Below are 23,202 nucleotides of genomic sequence, written 5' to 3' on the forward strand. Positions count from 1 at the left end.
AGAGGCTCAGAGTAGAGCAGCTGCTCCTCCACACTGAAAGGAGCCAGTTGAGGTGGTTCGGGCGTTTGACTAGGATTCCTCCTGGGCACCTCTTGGGTGAGGTGTTATGGGCATGTCCTACCAGGAAAAGGCCCCAGGGCAGACCCAGGACACGCTGGAGAGATTATATCTCTTGGCTGGTCTGGGAACATTTCGGTGTTCCCCCAGATAAGCTCGAGGGGGTGGCTGGGGAGAGGGAAGTCCGGGTTTCTCGGCTCATCCTGCTGTCCCCGTGACCTGGTTTTGGATAAATGGAAGAAAATGGATGGCCGGATGGATAGACAGATAGATGGAATAATACAAATTATACTATATTTTTATTGTTGATTTGGCCACTCCTACAGTTTTTGCTCTCCTTCTGATAGGTTCTCTCTCATATACACTGACATCTCTTTGGGTCTCAAATTCAGAATTACAATGAAAAGCTATGAAATACAAATTCAACACTTTGAATCAATTTAATGTGTCCCCATTTCAAAATGGGGAACTGTGTATAAAATGACTGTAATTCTTAAACAGTTAATGTACAACTGTTGTAAACCCTGCCTCAAATTAAAGCTGAAAATCTGCACTTCAGTCATATTATGTTGATTATTTGATTTAAAGTGGACTGTGAAGGTGTACAGAGGCACAACTACAAAAATGTTGTATTTGTCAAACAAACATAGAACTAGCTATATGTGCAGGTACAGCCTCATAAACAATTATCACTTGACTTTGCAGTTCTCTTCAGCTCTGTGGAGTTTTATTGTCTCTCAGCTCATTATTTTTGCTTTTATGGTCAGAAACATTTTTTGTTTTCATTAAATCTCGCGGCTAGTTTCAAGCAGCAGGCAATTGTCTGCAAAAGGATCTGAAGACTCCACTGCAAACTACCTGCTTACTGTTAAATGAGAGACACACTGAAAAACAGATCACTTGGAACTGGAGGAGAACAAAAACTTTTATTAATTTTAAAAGAGCTATTAAAATTAAAATCTTACCTAATTTTAATAGAGCAATTTAGATTAGCCAGGCAGAAATAGCCTACAATTTCCAATTAATTATGTTTCTGCTGGGTTTTTAAACTGGCAGCTGTTTACTACTTTATAAGATTTCCATTTTCCATACTCCATAAATATTGTAATTGAATATAGCTATTTCAATGTATTTCATTGAAAGCCTATATTTAACTGATGATCTAATAAATATTTCATTCTTCCCTCTTCAATTTCCAAACAATTCTCTGCCAAACGGAGTGTTGTGATTATGTACTTCCACTGAAAGCTGAGGTGGGCTGAATTTCTAAGCAGGTAGCTCCTCTTCCGTTTTCCTACATAGGACGTGAATGCAGCGCAAAACAGCCCGAGTACGAGAGAGAGAGAGAGAGAGAGAGAGCGCAGATGAACAGAAGCCGGGTCTTCTTTCAAACAAACACACACAGACACACCTCGCTCTATATCTCTCACTCACAAATGCCAGGACACTCATACGCATGCAATCCAATAACCACAGCTCCATCAGTCCGACCCGATTACCGCTACTGGTGGCAGTACCGCTCCGAGACATAAAGCTGGGTGCCCGCTGGGAGAGGAGCTCCTGCTGGCTCTTTAGCACAAAGGAGAGGTGAGGGGATATCCGGGGACTCCATTTGGGAGGCGCTAGATAATTCAATAGCATTGCTCTCAGGAGCAGAGACTGGTGAGGGAAGGTGAGTGAATGCACTTCGGTCCAGCTGCTGTTTTTGGTGCTGCTGCTGCTGCGGGAAGAGGAGGAGGAGAAGGAAGCCCAGTGACTGGAGAGGCTGGAGGACCAGCGCTGGTACACCATCCTGCACAGACTCAGCCAGAGTAGACAGCCGGCGGTGACCAGGACACCTCCAGGCTCACATGTGGAGGGAGTGTTGTGCAAGTTGTAGTCCTGGGTGAGCCAACTTCCCATCTTTTCTTGCAACCACGTATTCATCTCTGGTCTGTTGCTTAACACTTTTTCACACTTCACACATAGCGTTTATCCCTCTTCTTTTCTGCATGCCTCTTTCACCCCTTCTTCCAGTTTGCTACATTCAACTCTCACCTTAACGGACAACCTGATGAGCCTGAGGCTGAACCTGTAATCATCCAGACACTTTATCCCCTCAGCCACTTCTCACACTGTCATGGTGCAATCCTGGCTGATCGATTTGCTCTCTAACTCAGATGGACATCGGGTGTCATTATCTTACGCTTTTCTGTTGTCAACCTTGAGATGGTGTGCTTGTGCAAGCAAGCAAGCAGAGCCACTCTGTCTCTCTCTCTCTGTGTGTATGTGTGTGTGTGACATTGGTTACCATTTCTCAATTAGGTTTTGATCATCTAAACGCAGGAAGGGGGAGGCAGCCTTTGATCGATCCCTGCAGTCATCTCAGTGTGAGAAGCTTGGTGCCTGTCCTCCGCATGGCATATCTTAAAACCTCTGTCAGTGTTTGCTCAGCCCTCTCCCAGCTCTGTTTTTAACCCATAAGAGCCCATACCCATTTCTCCTTGAAGGAAAATTTATTCAGGATTTCCAAAAAAAACAAATTGTATTAAAAACTTATTTTAAGAAATTTTCCAGAACATGTGAAACTGTGACACCCGTGTCACACTGGGTTTTTATTGGTTGCCTCTGTTCGGTTCTTGGTGCAGCTTCTGGAAGCCGAATGATTATTTTAGGAAAACTCTGAATCTCTTTCCTCCTCTGTCCCGGCAATGCTTGCATACATACTGTAACTGGCTGCATTGTTGTTATAATTGCACAGATGTGTCTGTTTTTTAAGGCAGTACAGGAGGGGAGTGCGGTTGCCGTGAGTTTGATCATAGCCACAGCCTCCTCGCACTATTTTGGGGGGCATTTGTGCCTAATTTAGAAAATTGACAGAGGAGGATAATGAGATGCAACAAAGGTCCCTGGAAGTACTCGAGCCTAAGCCCGTTGGACTACCCTGTTTTTATACCGTGACATTTACATCGCTCAGCCACAGGCGCACATTTAGTGCATTGATTCATGTGGTCTGAGATTGGCTCTCTCAATGATTTTTACCAATGGTGTCACTGCATGCTTGCCCCAGTTAATTGGTCACCATTAAACCAATAAAGAGCAGTGTAGAGAGCCACAGAGTAATTTCACCATCATTCAAATGAAGATCATTTCAAACCACCATGTTGCCCACTTTTTGTGTGATGTGACTGAAAAATTGGGTTTGCTGTCTTGCAGTGAGGTGCAGTTGTTTTGTTTTGGGGGGTTTTTTTAATCACAGATTTGGGTTTTTTGTTCTGTCACTGGCTGGTTCGGACCTGGTGAAGTGTCCTTGAGCAAGCTAGCTTCAAACTGTTTGTGATTGCTGCCATGGCTGCTTTGTGTTTGTCACTGGGTTGGTACAGTAAGTGGCACATTGCAAAATGCTTAATCTGCTTAAGGTGCTATAGGTGCAGTCCCTTTAGCATTTTACATTTCTCTTAATCCCAGGTATTTTAAGGGATTTATATTGTACATTTCTTGCCTCCATGTGTCACCTTATAGATCTCTGCTGAGAGCAATTAAGTTTTAAAAAACAGTCAAGAAAAAAATAGCAACTAAAGTGAATGCAATTATGCAACTGGCAGCACAAAGGTACCCAAGGTACCACTTAGCCTTGTTACTTGACAGATTTATGTGTCAGTAATGAAATGTCTGCAAAGTCTCTCAGAGTGCATTATTGAAGCAGGCCTGTTATCCTTGTCCATTACTACACCTACACTTACCTTCTCATTTTGAAGCTTTCTGTTGCACATAAAGCTGTCATCCAAGTTCAATAGTGACATTGCCTCAGCTTAACACTGCCTCATTGTTTTCAACTCTGGAGTATTTATGAGGGTAATAAAGCAGAGATGCAGCCACTGTCAGAAAGATGAGGGCATCACTGCTCTTATGTACAGGGAGGAGAGTGCAGAGGGAGGAAAAGGGAGGCGGAGGCATGTGATGCAGGACTGAAAGGAGAGGGTGCTCTTGTGAGTGGCTGTCCGATACCTGCAGGCAGGCTGGCATGTCATCTGTCTGTGTTAAGATGTCCAGCTGGAATGATCGTCAGTCTGTGTTCACTGGCCGTCCTCCCACAGACTACTGTAATGTCATTACAGACATTCAGACGGGGCTGTAACCTTAACGCGGAGCTTAGAGAGCATGTGGGCGTTACGAGTCTTTTTAAAAATGCGATTTCTTCATTTCACATTTGCTGTGACAATAGTGCCTGGTTGACCTCGATACCTTAGAGCAGTAGTCCCTAACCTATTTTGCCAGATGTACTGCAGCAGCCCTGTCAAATCAGTTCAATCACATCCCTGAACTGATTTCAAATGGGATAATATTAAACTAAAAAGAAGGAATAGAGGAGGTTACTTTTTTCTTTTCATGTAGTTATTTTGTTAATATTTAGATTATTTTAGTTTTTCATTTGTTCAGCTTCCATTTTGCGTGGCACATTTATCTCTTACTATTGGCTAATTCTGTGCTCTGGCCGACCGTTAATCCTTTAGCCTTACTGATTTCAGCTGTTTGTTTTGGATGTTAAGCCAAATATTCCAGCTGCCTATCACCAATTTTAGCTATTTCAGTTTTGTGATATTTATGATATTGAACTAATAGCTTACAGTTTAGCTACTTTGAATTTTTTTCTTAGCCCATGGGCTGAAGCATACACGAGCTTACGCGATGGCAAGGTGTTCATTGTCTGTCCCTCCATGGTTTACAAGAATCGCTACTCCTCCTAGAGTACTTGTCAGATTTTAGTGAAACTTGCACACAACGATCAGCTATCGGAGCTTTAATTTGTGCTGAAGATCAAGGTCATACTGGTTGTTTAATGGGCAGTTTTCCATTTTCACAGAACTCGCTCCTCCTCCTAGAGTATTGGCCAGCTTGTAGTGAAACCACATTATATATGACTGCTTGCAAACCTCCTTGACTTCTTAGTGGATTTTAATGCTTATTAGTTTGTGCAGTACAGCCAACCAATGACAGCAAAACCTATAACTCTCATTCTGTACTTCACACATTATAATAACCTGTGAATTGTGATAGATCCTGAGCCTGATGAGCTACTACGTCAGTGACATTCTGGTTTAATTATTTATTCATTACTTATAGAGGGTAAGATTTCCTTTATTCATCCTTGTAGGGAAGCTAGTTCTCTTCATGTAATCCATCCTTAGTATTAGGAGCAGTGGCCAGGCACAGTGCAAAGCCCAGTTGTAAGCCAGTGCCTTGTTCAAGGGCACATGACAGGAGAATAAGTCCAGCGGGCTTTTTTGATGCTGGGGGAAACTGGAGCTCCTGGAGCTATGTGTTATACTATTCCACTGTTTATATATTCCATTCAGCTAACTATTTTAAGAATACTTGAGCAGCTTCACAGTCTTTACATAACCTTGGTTGCTGCAGGAATACACGTGTCCCCTGGTTGACAATTTCTGATCTCAATATATGACCTTATGAACGTGAAGTTATTTTAAAATGGCATTTAGTATAATTTAGTGAAATTAGACTCTTGCGTGCGTGTGTGTGTGTGTGTGTGTGTGTGTGTGTGTGTGTGTGTGTGTGTGTGTGTGTGTGTGTGTGTACCTTTTTCCAGGGCTTAATCAAGGCCAAATGTGAGAGTTTTTATTCTAAATTATGCTCCCTGACCTGCAGAAAATAGGCTGAGGCTTTTGACAAATTAGTAAAGCAGTGCAGGCATGAAGCACTGCAGTTTGTCATTGCAGGGCTGTTTTTTTTAATTTTTTTTATTTTTAGTGACTCTAATGGAGCCACCAGTAACTACAGAGCCTTTTGTTCTCTTTTTTTTGAAACCGATAGAATCAAAGCCAAAAAAACATTAAATCAACCCTGAACAATACAGATGCCATTTTTAAAATTTTTTTTTTTATTTTATAAAGATGCCATTTCTGTCACAGCCCACTCAGGAAATATGTGCCTACAATTTAAAACTACATTAGCTTACGCACTTTCTTTTTACTGCGCTGCCTATTTATAATGCCTCTAGCTTCTTTCTCTTGTTACCCACCAGCTCTATACCTGTACATTATCGGTGTATTTTGTAGAGACCATGCCTTAAGAAAACTTTCCCATTTAAGCTGATGATGGGTGATGTATGAGTTTACTTGACTGACTTTGAAGAACTGGAGCCACAACACAGAGAGGAAGCAAGGGGGTGAGAAAAATGGTGTTTGCACTTTGGATGCTGCATATTTTATGTTTTCCAAAGCCTCTGGGTGAAAGAATGTGGAATGAGATGGTCGTAGCATTACATAAATACTAAGAGGAGACAAAGGAGTCTCATGAATGTAGGAGCTTACACACTTCAGAGGAGTTCAGAGATCACACTTCCATCTTTTGCTTCGTGCATGAAGTCAGTTTGCCCGCCCCGGCACTCCTTAGGATGTGAATACTTTCGACTATGAATGCTTCATATCAGGGCAGCTTTATCTAGAAATGAAATCCTCTGTAAAACAACACAGACCATTTCTAAGTTTAAGACAGCAGAAAGATCAGCTGTTTAAACCTTTAACGTGTCTGAGCCGATACTTGAATGTGTGTGTCAGAAAGCAAAGTGTCTCCATCACTGAGTTGTGCTAAGGCGTAAAGAGTAGGTTTTCTAGAGAGCTTATAGACTTGTCAAGCTCTCTGCCTCATTTCATTTTATGTATTTCTGCTGGTGCTGGCAGCTTAAAGTGGTGCGACTGGATGGCCATAAAACAAAATTCCTCAGTATGGATTGACAATCATGGCTGAGATTGCTGGAGAAAATGGAGTCCAGGACTCCTGCTTGGTCTCTCTTCAAAGATATTGTCCTTGGTAGAATAAGAAATGAGTTAAACAGGAGTCTGAGGACTGCATATGGCAGTTTCTCATAAATAATCCCCTTAAATCAAGAAAAATCAGTCAGTACAATAAAAAAAAAAAAAAAAATACATTATATATTGCTAACAAGTTTTAAACGAATAAAACTAATAAGTGACCGAGATAATTGTTTATTCAGGTTTTAAATTAAATGTCTTTCTCCTACTGAAACAGCTCAAAACCTAAAATATGTGCTCACTGTTGTGCCATCTTTGGGCACTCTGGTTTAAAACCATCCTTTTAAATACCAGATATAGATCCTATATCTGTGCATTGAGTCACTTGTTATGAATTATCAAATGAACAGCATGCTAAAGGAAACAAATAACCAGAGTAAAAAGGATTTATACTATAATCCTGGTTACCTATCCTCTCTAACTCATCAGCCACCACCACAGCACTTAAACCATAATGAAGTTATTCTCAGTCATGGCATTGGAGCTGCATTTGATATAATTCAGTAACATGGGAGCTTACCTCTGTACTTCTAATACGGTAAACATTGATCACTGAAAGGCTCCCAGTTGTTTTCATCTCAGTGTAAAATCCTAAAACATTATTTGTCTCCTTTTTTTCAGGCAGTTTTGAGAAATGTTTTGCTTCTTCAAATGAAAAAGTACCCAGACTCTAAGAGATGTCAACTTTCTGAACGCAGCTTGTTTTAAAACTTGCCTTTTATCTATTCCGCCCATAACTCTCACACCATAAATTTACATTTAGCCCAAAATAGAGTCCATAATTTCAAAAGTATTTCAGAGTGTTTTTCTAAACGCATCAATGGAAAATCACTTTCACATAAAAATGTAAATTTACCTTTTCTACTTTGTATGAACTGAGTGATAGATTCCAGAAATATTATTACTTCATGCTTCGAGGGGCATCAGTCTTTCCAGCTCTGTTATTAAACCGCATTTGCAGCAGCTGAGCCGGGCAGTCATGGCTTACTGTATTTGGAACCACTGTGTCAAGCCAGCTGTGTCCTATGGGTTGACTCAGGTTACACACATCTTTCATACCACGGACCCTGCACATGAGATAGCTTCGTAGTCAGCTCTCTTCAATTATGTAAGTATGAGCAAGATTAGATCGACACGTGAGTGTTTGTGATTGCACAATTTTCCAGTTCTCCTGCCCAAATCCTCACATGCCTTTGTGACGTTTATAAAATTTAAAAAAATACCATGATTAGATTGAAATACCTAATTAAACTCCTCTAGCTTTATCTTCAAACACACCTGCACACACTAAATTATTTTTAAGGGCTTAATCAAAAGTACCTTTTTGCCTTTATAGTGTTCCCTCAGTCCAGGAACTACTGATGACTTTAGCTCTAATGAGACCTTTACATGTAGTGGGGCAGAGGCAATTAAAACTGGAGGAGTATTAAGCAAGGGATTAATTAATCAGTCTTCAAATGGGTCCTGATGATCGCCACAGTTAAGAGTGTGTTCAGTCCAGCTGATCTCTGAAACTCAGCTAGCTGTGGGGTGATGTTTATCTTTATTAATTTAAATAGTGGTGAGAATAGCATAAAAGTATAGTAGCATAGAATAATGGACATAAGCACAAGTCCTAAAGCAAAGACAAATTTTCAGAAAAATTTTTTTTGGACAGTATTTCAGTTATTTTACAAGAAAAGGCTGAATGTACTTCCTCTAAGTGCCATTTGGCAATCTCCTGTAGAAAACTGTTTAGTGGATCTGTTTTAATTTTACTCAGTGACCTCCTTGAATCAAAACAGGGCCAGACCATAAAAAATACTATGCAGGATATCTGCAGATTTGATAATATTTTTCCTATTTGATGAATTATATTTGGTATTTAGAATTATGTTTGAATTATATTTTACAGTGATGATATAATGTGTAGAGCCTTTTTAAAATTTTAATGTGGTCCCACGTTGCTGTTTCCAGCTGATGAGCCCATAGTGCATCATAGCCAATCATATTGTGAAGTCTTAGTAGTTAAACTGTTCCAGATGTGTATAAAAATTTGCCAAAATGAATTTGACTCAGTCGACATCTCATGTTTTTCATGGGAATTGTGAATCTGTTATGTCTAAATAATTATAGTCATGCAGTACTGATAGTTTTCTTCCTGCTACTTAAACATCTGGCTCTGGATCAGCTAATTTTGCCTTTCGATTAAGATCGGTCGTGCGGAATATGAATACTCCCGCGCATTACTTCCATGTCTGCTTTTGTCTGTGGAGCTCTTTTAGGTATTGTCTGTTTCTCTTACTCATCCTCATTAAGCAATTGTTCTTTGAACCCGCTAAACCTATTTTAAATATCCGACTGAACCGTCTGTATAAATGAAGATTAAACACTCACGCCTCTTTGCATCTTCATCTCACTCCACGACCTCCAATTCTCCTCTCTGTCTGCAGTACGGATCACACTGACAGAACTAAAGCCGACTTTTATCTCCTTTTCAGCCGTTGAACATAAATCAGATAATCAGTTGATCAAATCATTTTCCTGAAGTGGAGATCAGTGGAACAGGGAGATGTGATTGAACTGCTCAGTCAGGCTGCTCTTTCCTTTTATCCTTGCTTCAGTTGCCTTATGTGTTATTTTGTTTTATGTGTTACTTCTTTTTGCTAGCTTGCATGTGGTTGGTGGCTGTGGTTTGCTTCCTGCAGAGGCAGGAAATGGGAGAGTATGAACTGTAATTTAAACTTTGTATATGTGTGATTTCAAGTCAGTGAACTTCACTTTTGAAATTGAGTAATTGTTCATTCATGTGTTCCTCAGATGATCCCATTTCCCAAGGGGCGTAATCCGTCTTCAGACTTCCTTGTGTCTGTGTTTTTTTTTTGTGTTTTTTTTTTTTTATTAAAGAATGTGGAAGCAATGTATTGTATATTATTGCTCAGGACGTTTAAACAGCACATTCATAATTTTTTTCCAGTTTATAATAGATAAATAACTTCAGGATTATTGCTAATAAATAGATATGCATGCACTGAGTGTTTAATCTTCGCTCACCTCTTTTCACTTTATTTATACACCACTCTGCAAAGGATTCAATCATTAGTTATTATTTATCTCTGGCTCTCTTCCACAGTGTTTCTTTTGTCCTGTCACCCTTCCCTCACCCCCAAGCAGTTGCCACAGTTGGCCTCCCCTCCCTGAGCCTGGTTCTGTTGGAGGTTTTTACTCTTTAAAGGGAGTTTTTCCGTCCCACTGTCACCAAGTGCTTGCTCATAGGGGGTCGTCTGATTCTTGGGATTTTCTCTGTATTGTTGTTGGATCTTTACCTTCTAATACAAAGTAGAGGCAGCTTATTTTGTGATAATTGAATTGAATTGAAAATAACTTCATTCTGACACATCTAAATCACTGTATGTGACAGCAATTTGCAGTAACAAAAAAAAAACCCTCCAAACTGACATCTCAGTCAGTTCAAGTCATGTATCAACAATTTGGCTGAGTTGTTCCAACTTTACGGAATATTAGTGTGAATTTTTTTCCCCAGAGTATTACAACGTCACATGAATGTATTATGAGCTTATAGCCAAACTGCAGTTAACTTATTTTAACTGAGAGACTGGAAACAGGTTCATATGCCATGCCGGGCTCTATCCAAAGGTAGCATGATCCTCTTTCAATTCCAAGGTTTTACATATGAGAACATAATAAAAAATTTGCTCCTTAGTAAGTTTTTCAATTATTTAAATCCAACCTCAGAAAAACATGCCACAATTTTGGAGGAGGTTTGGTCCACTCTTCTTTACAACATTGCTTTAGTTCATTGAGGTTTGCAGGCATTTGTTTATGCACAACTCTGTTAAGATGCTGCCACAGTATTTCAGTCTGGTTGAGTTGGTTGGTTCTTTTCTGTTTCAGCCATTCTGTTGTAGAGTTGCTGAGGTGCATGACCTAATTGCATGGCCCAAGTATAGCCAAGTTTTAGCTGTTGAACAGAAGGTCTCATACTTGACTCTAGAATACTTTGGTATACAGAGGAGCTCATGGTTGACTCAATGACTGCAAGATACCCAAATCATCACCTCTCCACCACCGGGCTTGACAGCTGGAATGAGGTTTTTCTGCCGCAATGCTGGGTTTAGTTTTCACCAAATGTGGTGCTCTGCATTATGGACAAACATCTCTATTTTCATCTCTTCTGTCCAAAGGACATTGTCTCAGAGATCACCGGATTTGTTCAAATGCAACTTTGCAAACCTAAGCCATCCTCAGCCGTTCACGTTATTTTTAGAGAACATGGAGAGGCTTTCTTCTGGCAGCCCATCCCAACAAGCCATACTTGTTCAGTCTTTCATTTTCGTACCATCGAGAACTTTACAATTGAACATCCTAATGAGGCCTGTAGAGTCTTACATGCAGCTCTTGGATTTTTTTTTTTTTGTCTGAGCATTGTACCTTGGGGTGAATTTGCTGGGACTCCCACTCCTGGGAAGATTGTCAACTGTCTTGATTGTTCTGTGAAGAATTTTTCTCTTGAAGATGATAAATTTCAGACACACCTTAATGCTTCGGATCTGAATAGTTTTATAGAAGTGCTACTTGCTGATGATCAGTTAATCAAGTGCATTTGATTAGCAGCACCTGGCTGCTACTTACCTTCTTAATTCCTATGGAAGCAGTAGGGTGTATTTGGTTTCCCCCACTACCTCTTCATTTTCTTTTGGGTTTTGTTAAATAAATAATGACTTGGGTGTAATATCTTATCTGAGGTTGTATTTACATAATTTTAAGACCTGCCAAGGACCACAAAAATTATGTTGATATGTGTAAAACCTTAGAAAAGAAGATGGTGTACTCGTACTTTTGTAACAGTAAACTGGACAAAGCGAAGCTAGTGGTTTCCCCGTTTTCAGTCTTTATGTTAAGGTAACCTGATGCTGCCTCCAGCTATAAACTGTATTTATTATAAAATTCAGTTTTGTACCCACATTAAGAAAACCTTTAAGCAGTTTTTTTTTTTCTGTTGAAATTTGGATTATATTTAGAAAGTGGCTTTAAGGCCATGTGACAGTGTAATGCATAATTATGGAGATGTTACTTTGAGTTGGTTTCTTTTTTCAAATGACCATTTAGTTTAACGAGAAACAGAAGTATTACCACTTTATAAAAATACTGAACTTGACAGCTTTTTGTAATGATGAGAATTAAAGGTGATGGGTTAACGATTTTTATTATAGCACACCTTGTTAATATTAGTCCACTCTAAATAGTGGCTGTACTAGAGAACCATAAATTATATAATGCCATGCTAATAAAGGAAATTTAATGGATACTTTCTGTTTGTGCATGTGCTGTGTGAAAAGCGGGTCTGTTTCTTCATGAAGCCGCAGAGAGAGAGGGACAGTATATTTATAGGCAAAAGCTTTTTTTTCCAGCCTGTCATTTGAAAGGATGTCAAAGCTTGGAAGAAAATCTCTCCCTTGTTTTCTTGCTGCATGATTTGAACTAATAAATCTGCAGCTGTAAATGTCCATGTATAACCATGACAGATGGGTCTGATGAGATTGCGCTTAACAGACTCTTTTCTTCTCTCGCCTCCTTCCTCTCATCTTCCTCCCTTCCTCTGTGGGAGTGTACAGATTTGGTTTGCCTGTCAGAAGTGTTTGATCAGAAGTAGTCTGCTGAGAATCTTTGCTTTGAACTGAATCACAGCTGTGGCAAGTTTCTTTTCTGTTGTTTAGGTCAATACCTTATAGAGGCTATACTCTGCTCATAGAATAGCTGGATCATGGTGGGTACATTTTATATGTGGAGGTGGACTGCATGCTGCTTCTTAGAATTATAAGGTTATGTTTGTCAGTACAGATCACAATCTGTAGATCTGCGTGGCTATAAATATCTATACATACGACTGTGCCTCTGCCTCTGTACACAAACTCGTCGTTGCTCATGCTCTGTCACATTTTCCCAGTTTGACAGGTGTGCGTTCTGATATGTGCTGTTTGCCACGCTTTTACGCAAAAAGGACAAGCCGGTTCTGGACATCAGGGGAATGTTATAAATTTATTATGTGAGCCAGACGAGCCGCAGAGAGACAGCGTTGCTCCTGTACTCGTCTCCATGAGCCTGTCACTAGTTTGGGTTGATTTATTCATCTTTTTTTTTTTTTTCTTAGAAAAACATTGATCACAGACTCTCGCCTGCATGACAACACACTGTCAGAGCCTTTTTCACCTTTTTTCAAAGCAACCCTGCCTGCTTCCTTTTTTCCTCTATCACCCTATTGTATACATCCATACTGTAGCTTTCTTTGAAAGAACTTTCTTTTTACCCACCGTCTGCATCTCGCTTTTGTCCCACAATCAAATCCCTCATCAGAACACTTTCAATTTATCTCTTGACTGTCTCAGTGTGAGGAAGGCGGCATCTGCATGCCAGAGTAAACAGTTTCAAAAGAGCATGTGAATAATTTGTATGTCAGACTGTAGCTGTGGTTCTGCCTGTTTGCATGGATGAGGTTTTATCTTTTTTTTTTTTTTCCTTCTTTTTTTGGTGCGGCACAGTGTGTGCCTCTTACTCTATCCAGCATGCTGTTTCATCCTGGTACATCCGGTGCTGAGTTCCTGTGTGATGCCAGAACAGATCTATGTTTAATGTGCAGGCAGGACCCAATTACTTGGTGCCCATAGCTATACCTAGAGACTTTAAAGAGGCCCCTTTTCATGGCAGATAAAAGGCCATGATGTCGTAATCTGCCTCAGACTTGGTGAAATGGCGTGGCATAGTGAGCCTCTTTAAGGACACTCATCGCTCATCCCTCACAGTTGTGCTGTGGACAGTTGTTTGTTTGCTTTGGGGTAAATTCCCCCCCGAAGAGTTATTTGAGGTTCCTTTTTTTGGTAACGCTTATATTTCACAGACTTAAAATTGGAGATGACTGACTCAAGCCTGAACACCCCTTCACTTTGGTGCCTCTTCATCCCTCTTTTCCTTGAGGCCTTTAGGGAGAGCAGCTGAGTCACTCTCTCCTCCCTCTCTTCATCCTCAATCTGCTATTGCTCCTCCTTCCTCCACCTTCCTTCTGTTTTCTCTCACTAAGCCTTCATCACAGGAGCTGACAACCTGTGTCACTTGCCGAGGTTCACTGTTAACTCCCTCGAGAGACTCAGGTGAAACCCTGTATGTGTGGTTTTTTTTCCCCCCCAGAAATTTTAGCGGAACTTATGTGCGTACATTTACGATTTCACTGTCAGATTGCGCGTTCTCAATTAGGCGCTCCTGTTAGTGAGAGTTGTTCCATGGACAACAACAGCAGCACAGTCAGTGATAGAAGCTCTTTTGAGTTTAGATTTACGACAAAGAGATAAGAGACTGTGGCTGTCAACCAACCAACCAATCACACACACACACACACACACACACACACACACACACACACACACACACACGGTTGTAGTCCACATTCCTCTGAAGTGCCTCACTTTTGACAAATCCATTTCTAAGGCTCTCTTGCTTCTGTAGCTCTGTCAGGATGTATAATCCCTCATCACCTTCCCTAAACCATTTCACATCTCTGCTTTCTTTTTTATCTGTCATCGAGTTAAAAAAAAAAAGTACCTCTTTTATTTCTATTTATAATTTCATCTTGCATACTCTGCTGCTTTCTTGTGCTGAATGGCTCTCTTTCCTCTTCCTCTTATTTCTCCTCATTTTGTTGACTCCTTTGTTTGTTCTTTCTTTGGTCAGCACCTTCATGCGTGCTTCTCTTTTCTGCCACTTGACTTCTTGCCTCCTTTTATCAAGAAGCTTGTTGCCGCATTAGTTAATCTCTCAGAAGACGTGGCACAGATACAGAATCCTTTGCTTCTTCTACTTCAGCTCAAAGCTGTACAGAGTCGTTTTCCAGACTAAACATTCCCTCCTAGTGAACAAAAATCAAATAAAGGGACAAGTGAATGAATTTGCGATTTAACAAATTAATGATTATCGCTGCAAATTTTGTGCAGCCGCGTGTGTTAGTGAAGCTTGAAGATTAATCAGCAGTTGGATGACGTGAGACTGCGCCACACAGATTCAGTGCCAGCATCGATGCTCAAGATCCTTATAAATGCTTCAGAATTCTTACTGCAATTAACACTCTCAGATAATTACACCAAAATCCCAGTCCACGCTATTCTCAAATTATTAGGCTCAGCACAGCAGGAAGGAAGACGTGCCACTTACTCACAGCTACAAGCAGCACACAGTAATTTAATTCACTGGTCTTTTCATTCATGTGAAGACTGGAACTTGTGGGCAAAATAAAGAGTCTCAACTAAAGTATTTTTATTTATCAAAGTCAAAAACAGAATTTAACCAAGGCTGCTTTTGACTGTCAGCCATCCCCAGTTTAGTGCTTGCCATCGCTGTCTTGGCTGAAGTGAGATTAAAGCTGAGTGGAGGAGAGATGGGAAGTGGACCGGGCAGCATGGCAGTTCCCATCGGCACAGGATTAGAGGGTTGGACTGTGAAGTAGGCCATACAAACAGGCTCAGCCGAAATATGGACAACAGACCATAACATAGACAGAGCTGGATTGCCCAGTGCATTTCATCAGCATGTCATTATGCTGTAATCCCGTGCAGGCCAGCAACTATGTCCGCTGCATGTGTGTCAGACAGGGATAATTACTGGTCAGGAACACTTGTGGATATATTTCTGCTGTATTTTCACCTTAATGTAGAATCACACTGATGTTAGATGCGCCCTATTTTACCAGAAAGTGCATTCTGGTGCAAGATGGTTTTGCTCCTGCCAAATATCTAAATGAAAAGTGATTTATTCTAGTGTTAGCATTTAAGGAAACAAAACACTGACAGATAACAGCTGTGGCGACGTCGCTAGTCTTCATGTATTTTTCTTTTTTAAAACAAGGTTGGCTGTCAACGCTGTTTCTGCAGCACAGGTTTGTCTAGTATTCATTATTCAAAGTAAGAGAAGAGTGAGATTTGAGTCGACATACGGCTGTGGAATAAGCAGCATAGAAAATCTTTACAGAAAGAGATGCTAATTCCAACTCGCGGTTGCTTTTTATACCCTCTCAGCTCGTCCAGATTTAATGGTCGATTCTGTATATTTAGATGATCTTCCTCAATGCAGTGTGACACAATGGCAATACTGAAAATATCTAAATTGGCAGCAAAAGAAACTGAGATTGTGAATACTTAATTTGAAGCAGATGTTAGTTTTGAGTTGAATGCTGATGACCTTTACTGACCTACCCTGAGCTTGTGCAGAGTTCAGAAACAGTCTCTATGTCTTTAGTTTTTCAAACAACTTCTTAGACTTTTGCTCCATTACTCCCAAATAATATTTTAATCTTGCTTTTACCAAATATTTTCTTAAATAAATAACATTTTAGGAAACAAGCTCAATGCCACTCTCATATCTGTATGATAAATAAAACAATAACAGCAGCAGCTTCCTAGCTTGGCTTTGCACAAATACTCTAAACATGAGAAAAACAAATGGCCTTGCTATAACCAATAAAAACAAAATGTAAAAGAAGATAAAACTGAACTTTAACAGTCATGAGTTTTCAGAGGGGTTCTTACATTAAACATGAAGCAAAGGCCAGCAGCTGGTTAGCGTAGCCAAGCATACGGACCAGGAAAAACAAAAACAAAAAAAAAAAACTCTATTTTTTAAAAGCAACAGCAAGAATCCAGGACTTCAATATCACAATCACATTGTCATTATTCCACATTTGCATGATAAACAAAAAAAGATATAGGCAGATATTGTTTTGCTTTGTGCTCACAGCTGTTTGAAATCTAGTAGTAGGGATGGGCAATATAGCCAAAAAATTATATAACATTCAATTCAGTTCAATTTTATTTATATAGCACCAAATCAAAACAAACAGTCGCCTCAAAGCCCTTTATATTGTAAGGTAAAGACCCTATAATAATTACAGAGAAAACCCAACAGTCAAAATGACCCCCTTTGAGCAAGCACTTAGTGAGGGTGTGAAGGAAAAACTCCCTTTTAACAGGAAGAATCCTCTGGCAGAACCAGGTTCAGGGAGGGGCAGTCATCCACTGTGACGGGTGGGCCTGAGGGGAGAGAGACAGGACGAATAACACATTGTGGAAGAGAGCCAGAGATTAATAATAACTAATGATTAAATGCAGAGTGGGGTATAAACAGAGTAAAAAGAGGTCAATGAAAAGAAACACTCACACATCATGGGAACCCCCCAGCAGTCCAACACTGTTTTTCGCAATGTTACACACAATTCAGTATTAACTTTAGTGACCTCCGGGGTAACCAGGTGTCATTACTGCTGACGTGAATTATGATCTTACCAAATTTACGTTTAGCCTTTGGCCAGCAGTTTCAATAATTAAAGGAAATTTGGGACAATGATATTTAAGACAATATAGAAAAAAAAATACTAAACAACTTTATATCAGTGATTGTAGCTTACTTGCAGAAGTGTTCAGTGCAAACAAAATGAGTTAATATAATTACACAATTCCTAATTACCTCCACCACCTGTCATTCTGTCTGTAAACAGCTCGAAAAGTTTTCAGCCAATAAAACTTTGTAGGGGTGTAGAGTGGGGTCATGTTAACAATCCATAAAAATTTGCTTACATCCACCAAGGTCTTCAAGGTCAATTTAAAGGTACAGTCAGTTTTTGAAGTTATTTAATAGAAAAAAGGATACTGTACTCATAAATATAGAGCAGTGTGTAATTATGCCTTTCAACAAATTGATTCGTTCTCATAAGTATTAAAAATACATAGGAGTGGGCGCCAGTCTGTGGAAACCGCCATGTTCCTCCACAATATTTGAATACAGCAGCTGGGAAGAACATCTACCTTCTGACTAATTGTGTCTTTCGTGTGTGGCTAGAGACTGGCCACAAAAGGCAGCGGAGAAGAGAAGTCATTTGAGAAGGAGTCCCCTTCACCGAAGGAGTGACAACGCCGCTAGCATCTTAAAGCCTCGTCTCCTGAACTGAAGTCAGGTCTCTAACACACGAAAACATGCATAGACACGCTTATTTGTTCCTGATATTGTCACAATTACTGTCAGCAGATTAGACATGCGACCCTCCCATTTCTAGACAGCTGACAAGCGCCCACTAAACAACAACAGCTGGTTTTGCACTGATAAACAGCTTGATCACATTCTCACATTGTTTGAGCATTTATTCACTAAACGTCAGAGTCCAGCAAAGTTACATCCACTTCAGAGACAGCCAACAGAGACTAACAATAGCTAACAGTGACAGTTTAGCATTTCCTTATCACATCACCTCAGTACCGCTGTCATCGGTCGGAAGTGAGCTTCACTGACTCATTGACCCTTTCACAAAGTTTTACAGCCTCTTGCCGAGTAAATAAAGTTGGACCTTCTCACAACTGAATAAAAACAGTGGCAAACTTCCATATATAGGGAAAAACTTTGGCATGGATCTGGACCTGGTCCAAACAGTGGCTGAAACATACTGGGTGGCCATGACCGGTATGGGGTACAGTCTAAATTTAATGTTTTGGGTGACTCTTTGGTGAATGAAACATGTTTGTCCTACAGCAGCCATGGTAGCTATTGATCAGCGAGGTAATAACTACATTAAATGCCTTGTAACTCTTCAGGAGCCACACAGCAATGTCACATAATGAAATTGAAATACAAAAATATTTTCTACCTGGAATGTTGTGTTTTGAGTTGAGCTTTAACCAGTAGCTAAACACTCACTGTTATCATCACATAACCGCATCGGTAATTTCCATCCACCGTTTGCGCTGTCATGTGGAGTGCAACTTGTGAGTGTTCAAGCGATGCTGGGTTGAGTCATTTATTTACTTTTGGGTTGCACATCACCAGCTGCTTGGATTTCCTCCTGGCCTGCCTTCATAGCCTGGTTGCACTCCACGGTGTGTTTTTGTTGTTTGAACCTTTAGTGGGAATACATACATATTTTGCAAAGCAGTGTACTTTGTTGGGGGTTGTTTTTAGGTACTAAATTGTCATTGGAGGTTGACACCCTGCTCTTGCTCTCAGACATGTTTGGGCTTGTCTTGTTGTGTGGACTGGTGAGCATAAATACATATTTTTACATCATGTAAAAATATATAACAGTATTATTATGAATGCTATGATATGGCTCAGCCGTATGCTGCATCTCACCTTCTTCCTTCTCTTCGTCACTTTCACTGTTTCCTCCTCAGCATCAGGACAGTCTGGTGTCACAACTTTAGGCCAGTCTGTTGGAGGACCAGCCAACATGTCTGACAACCAAAGTCACCTCCACAGTGTACAGTGTCACTACACAAACTGCGTATGTTTGAAGATGAGGGCACGTTTTGAGCATTCAAGGTGAAGCCTCAACACCCTCTGAATATACCCACTTAAGGGGTCTTGATGTGTGAATTTGTTTCAGCTTTCTTAATCTCTATTTTAGTCAAGCAATGCTTAGTATCTGGGGTCCACAAGCTGTCTGTCTGTCATCAGTCTGTCAACATCAGTCATGTTGAATTGCTGTTGCCGTATTCTGAAAATGTCAGCATCAAGCTGCTGTAAGGATTTATGCATCTGCGTCCCATGAGCGAATTAAATCCTCAGCTCCAGTTATACTCGTGCGTCAGATATCTAATTTAAAATAAGATGAATGAATCAGTTTATTTCAAAGAGTTTATCATAGAAGCAGCCCTGGGAAAAGTGACATTTTTTGACATTATTGAAATAAACTCATTTTACCCTGCCGGCTTTACAAGGATAAAAGTGATGAAGCAACTATGACTTATGTTTTTACGATAACAAGGGATTAAATCATGGGTAAAAAAAAAAAAAAAAAAGAAGAAGAAAGAAACTGAAAATGGTTTTCTGAGAATAAAATACTCCCACAGAGAATCTGAGTCTCATGTACCCTTATCATGCCTTTTGGATCGCTGCATTGAATAACAATCAAGAAAAAAAATTGTGGTTAAATATAGTTTATCTATAAAATATATATATTTTTCTTCAAAGTTGGAGGAAACTTAAACAGTCAAAGAAGAGTGACTATTGAACCTACTAACCACAAGTACGCAATATCCGCTTAAATGGTTGTGTTTTAAGATTGCTTTCAGTCTCCTAAAGAGGTCTAAAAAATGTTGCCTTTCTCTCGGTCTCTACATGTAGTGTAGCAGTTTGACTCCTTTGTGGTCGGGTGGATAAAAGCTTAAATGCTCCAATTGGTGCCTCTGTGAGTGATGCTTGGGTGCTGTTTAATTAGGCTTTTGACAGTTCATCTTAGACTGGCAGGAGTTCAGTCAGCTGCTCTCCCCCTGAATGTTGCGGATGGATGGCTGTAGGAGCTAACACAATGTGACTTGCAGCTATCTACTCCGTCTGTCTTTCTGCTTGTAACAAGTTCTTCCCTCACCTGTGACGCTCAGCAACACAATGGCTGATCTGCCTGATTCCAGCAGTGCCTTTCAGAGTCATCTCTGTTGGTTCTTCTTGGTTTATTACACATACAGAGCAATCTTCACTTCTCTGCTGATGAGTGATGAATTATGAATAGATGTGAATCCAGCTGCACTGCTGGCCAGGTCTGAGGATTACTTTCAATTTGCACACTGCTCCCCTTGGCTGCCTCCCACTGCTAGGCAGACTTCTTTTTCAAGGGACCTCCAGGGCAGTATTAGATTGCCATCTGAAACTCTAACCCAATCACATAAAAAGTTTAAGAAATTAATCTCCATTGCAGATGCAATTAATTCACTAGTGGATTAAATGGGAGAAAAAAGTTTTCTTGCTTTTAGTCTAAAAGAAAGAAAACACTCATAAAACAGCCATGATATATCCTGATTTAATGTTGCTGCTGAAATGTGTGGTACTTTATGCCTTGCATAACATTGCAGATGGAAAATGTCAAATTAGTTTGCTGAAGTGGCTAAAGTTAGCATTGCTCGCACCAGCAGCCACCTCTGCTTTGCTGAGTAATATCCAGGCCTTCTATGTTAACATCTTGCTACAGGCAAGTAGTTATATGCCAGTTTACACTGACACAGTTTGCATACTTTAAATTACCTAGCTCAATGTCCTGCAGAACTAGACTAGAATGGTCCTCTCAGTTCTACAACCCTGGCTAGCAGCAGGCTAGCAGCTTCCTGCTTAGAATCTATATTTATGTAATATGAATATTCAGCTGCTGACTAGCAAGGGCAGGACTGTTTAAACATCTAGTTGATTTGCCACGCACATGCTCTATGGATGCTATATATAGTCATACAATATGCTCTTTATTTTCTACACCAGCGGCATTACTGCTTACATGTAGATATTTCAGACTTTCCATCTGGAGGGAAGAGGAAGCTGCAGTGCATGTGTGACCCCTTTCAGATACTTCGTGACTCCTGATGATGCTTGTAATTGGCACACTTGATGAGCAGGCAAAAGGCAGTGAAAGGGAAGTTGAGAGGACAGGGATCCTTTTAATGAATCCAATGAGAAGGACATGGAGAGCCTGCAGGCTTCAAGAAGGATTAAAGCAGGCTCCAGCAGTTTTTTTTTTCCCTTATGATGCTTCCAGAAGTCTCTCAAAGCAGAGGGGAATAAGAAAAGTGTTAGAGTCAGAATATAGATGGTTTACATCTTTCACAGTGATGCGCAGCACTGTAGAGATCCCTCGCTTTGCCACAACTTGATTTTTAGGTGCTCTCTATTCAGCGTTTATGTTGTAAACAGGATTCTTGTAAAGGTCAGTGTCCCCTACACACTAGCCTTTTAAGATGCAACTCACACAGATTCCTCTGCAGATTGAGGACAGTGGGTGCATGTGTGAATATGCATGCATGTCTGTTTTTGTATCTCTGTGCATTCAACCATTTTTATGACTAAATTGGAACACATAAATTTCTGCATGTGTGTATGTGAAGTGCAAAGAACCGCAAGCATGTGATGTGTGATGCCAGCCTAAAATGCCCCATCTCTGCCTCTCTTCTCTGAATATGGCAGGAAGTGTGAGAGCGACCAAAAGCTGAGCCAACTGGCAAGGAAAGAGCCTGGATTGAAGTGATGGCTGGTGACACTGCAGACAGGCCAGCCAGTCAGAAAATAGATGCCAGCAGAGACACAGATCACACTCACCTCCACCTTTTAATAACTTCTGCCCCTCGTCTTTATGTCCTCTAAGTAAAAAACAAAAACAAAAACAGGCAATATAGATTAAACAGCTTTAGTTTTGCATTTGTGGGACAAATGACCTCAAATTAAGAGTAACAGGTACAGTCTGCTGCCAACAAAGTAGGTAATAATTTGAGCTTCAGAATATTAATCTTATTAACTTTTGACCTAAGGTTGCAGATGAAAACATATTTCCTGAGGGACTGGAGTCTTCATCATGATTTATTACTTCTTATTTACTTTTTATGGTATGAGTGGGCTGAAATTACACAGGATTTGTTTATTTCGTTGTGTGAAAGAGACCAGATGATGAACTGTCACTGTTTGCACAAGTTTACAGCCAGAAATATGCTTTGTGTGAATTAATTGGTAAAAAGGGGAAAAAAAAAACCTCATCAGAAATATACAGTGTTATATTGGCCCAGGTTCTCTATTTCACCAGTATAATGGAAACAGAAGAGAATGTTATTCAGTAATGGGTTGCATGTGTCATGCATACTGAACAATCAAACTGGGGAAAACAACAACCAGCTATTTATTCTGAAGCTATAGAGAGACACAAAGTAGTGGAAGCTTCCAAGTCATTACGTTTAGCATTGATCAGGGAGCTTTCAAGGACATGAATCTCATAGTTAAATGGCCCATGACACCTTCAAACTGGTTTCTTATTGCATCAACCTATTAGTAATTGTCAGACACAATCAGGGCAACTAAATATAATAAGCAACTAAATAGCAAATTCTATATATTTTATTTTATTAATGTAAAAACAGCCCCAAAAGATCTGGACAAGGACAAATGAACATTTTTGTTCTCCTCACTGAGCACAAACTGTTAGTTTTCCCAGTTCCCCCAATTATGTCTTCTCTTTTCTGGTGGTCTGTCACTTCTCATCCCTGCTGAAGTCGTGTAACTAGCCTGAGAAGCTGCTCGAGGAGGGAGACTGCTGGTTGACTGACACACTCTGATCACGAGGGCTTAAAGAGAGGATGGCCATTTAATAGGCTAGCTGCCAGTGGCAGTCTGCCCACATGGAAAGCAGGCTGAAAAGACAGACGGGTGACCGACTAATGTCGTTCTACTGTGACACCCATGTTGCCGTGTCCATAAGTGGAAAAAAGTAGAGCCACAAGTATTCCAGATGCCTCCATTATTTTTTTTTTACTTGTGTGCCATAATCACGTCTGTCGATTAA

At 40.2% G+C, this 23,202-nt stretch overlaps 1 protein-coding gene across 3 annotated transcripts in view; it reads left to right on the forward strand.

Annotated features, from left to right (window-relative positions):
* The first annotated feature begins 1,452 nt into the window (after window positions 1–1,452).
* lingo3a (leucine rich repeat and Ig domain containing 3a) overlaps window positions 1,453–23,202 on the forward strand; it is a 38,834-nt gene continuing 17,084 nt past the window's right edge. For 2 of the 3 annotated variants that reach the window (XR_004019902.1, XM_030728214.1), the window contains exon 1: window positions 1,453–1,942. The gene's annotated coding sequence lies outside the window, so the exon portion shown is untranslated. Of the gene's footprint in view, window positions 1,943–17,791; window positions 17,860–23,202 lie in introns of those variants that run through there. The other variant, XM_030728215.1, reaches the window with a different exon arrangement.

Source organism: Archocentrus centrarchus, chromosome 4 (assembly GCF_007364275.1).
Source record: "Archocentrus centrarchus isolate MPI-CPG fArcCen1 chromosome 4, fArcCen1, whole genome shotgun sequence".
Classification (NCBI taxonomy): domain Eukaryota; kingdom Metazoa; phylum Chordata; class Actinopteri; order Cichliformes; family Cichlidae; genus Archocentrus; species Archocentrus centrarchus.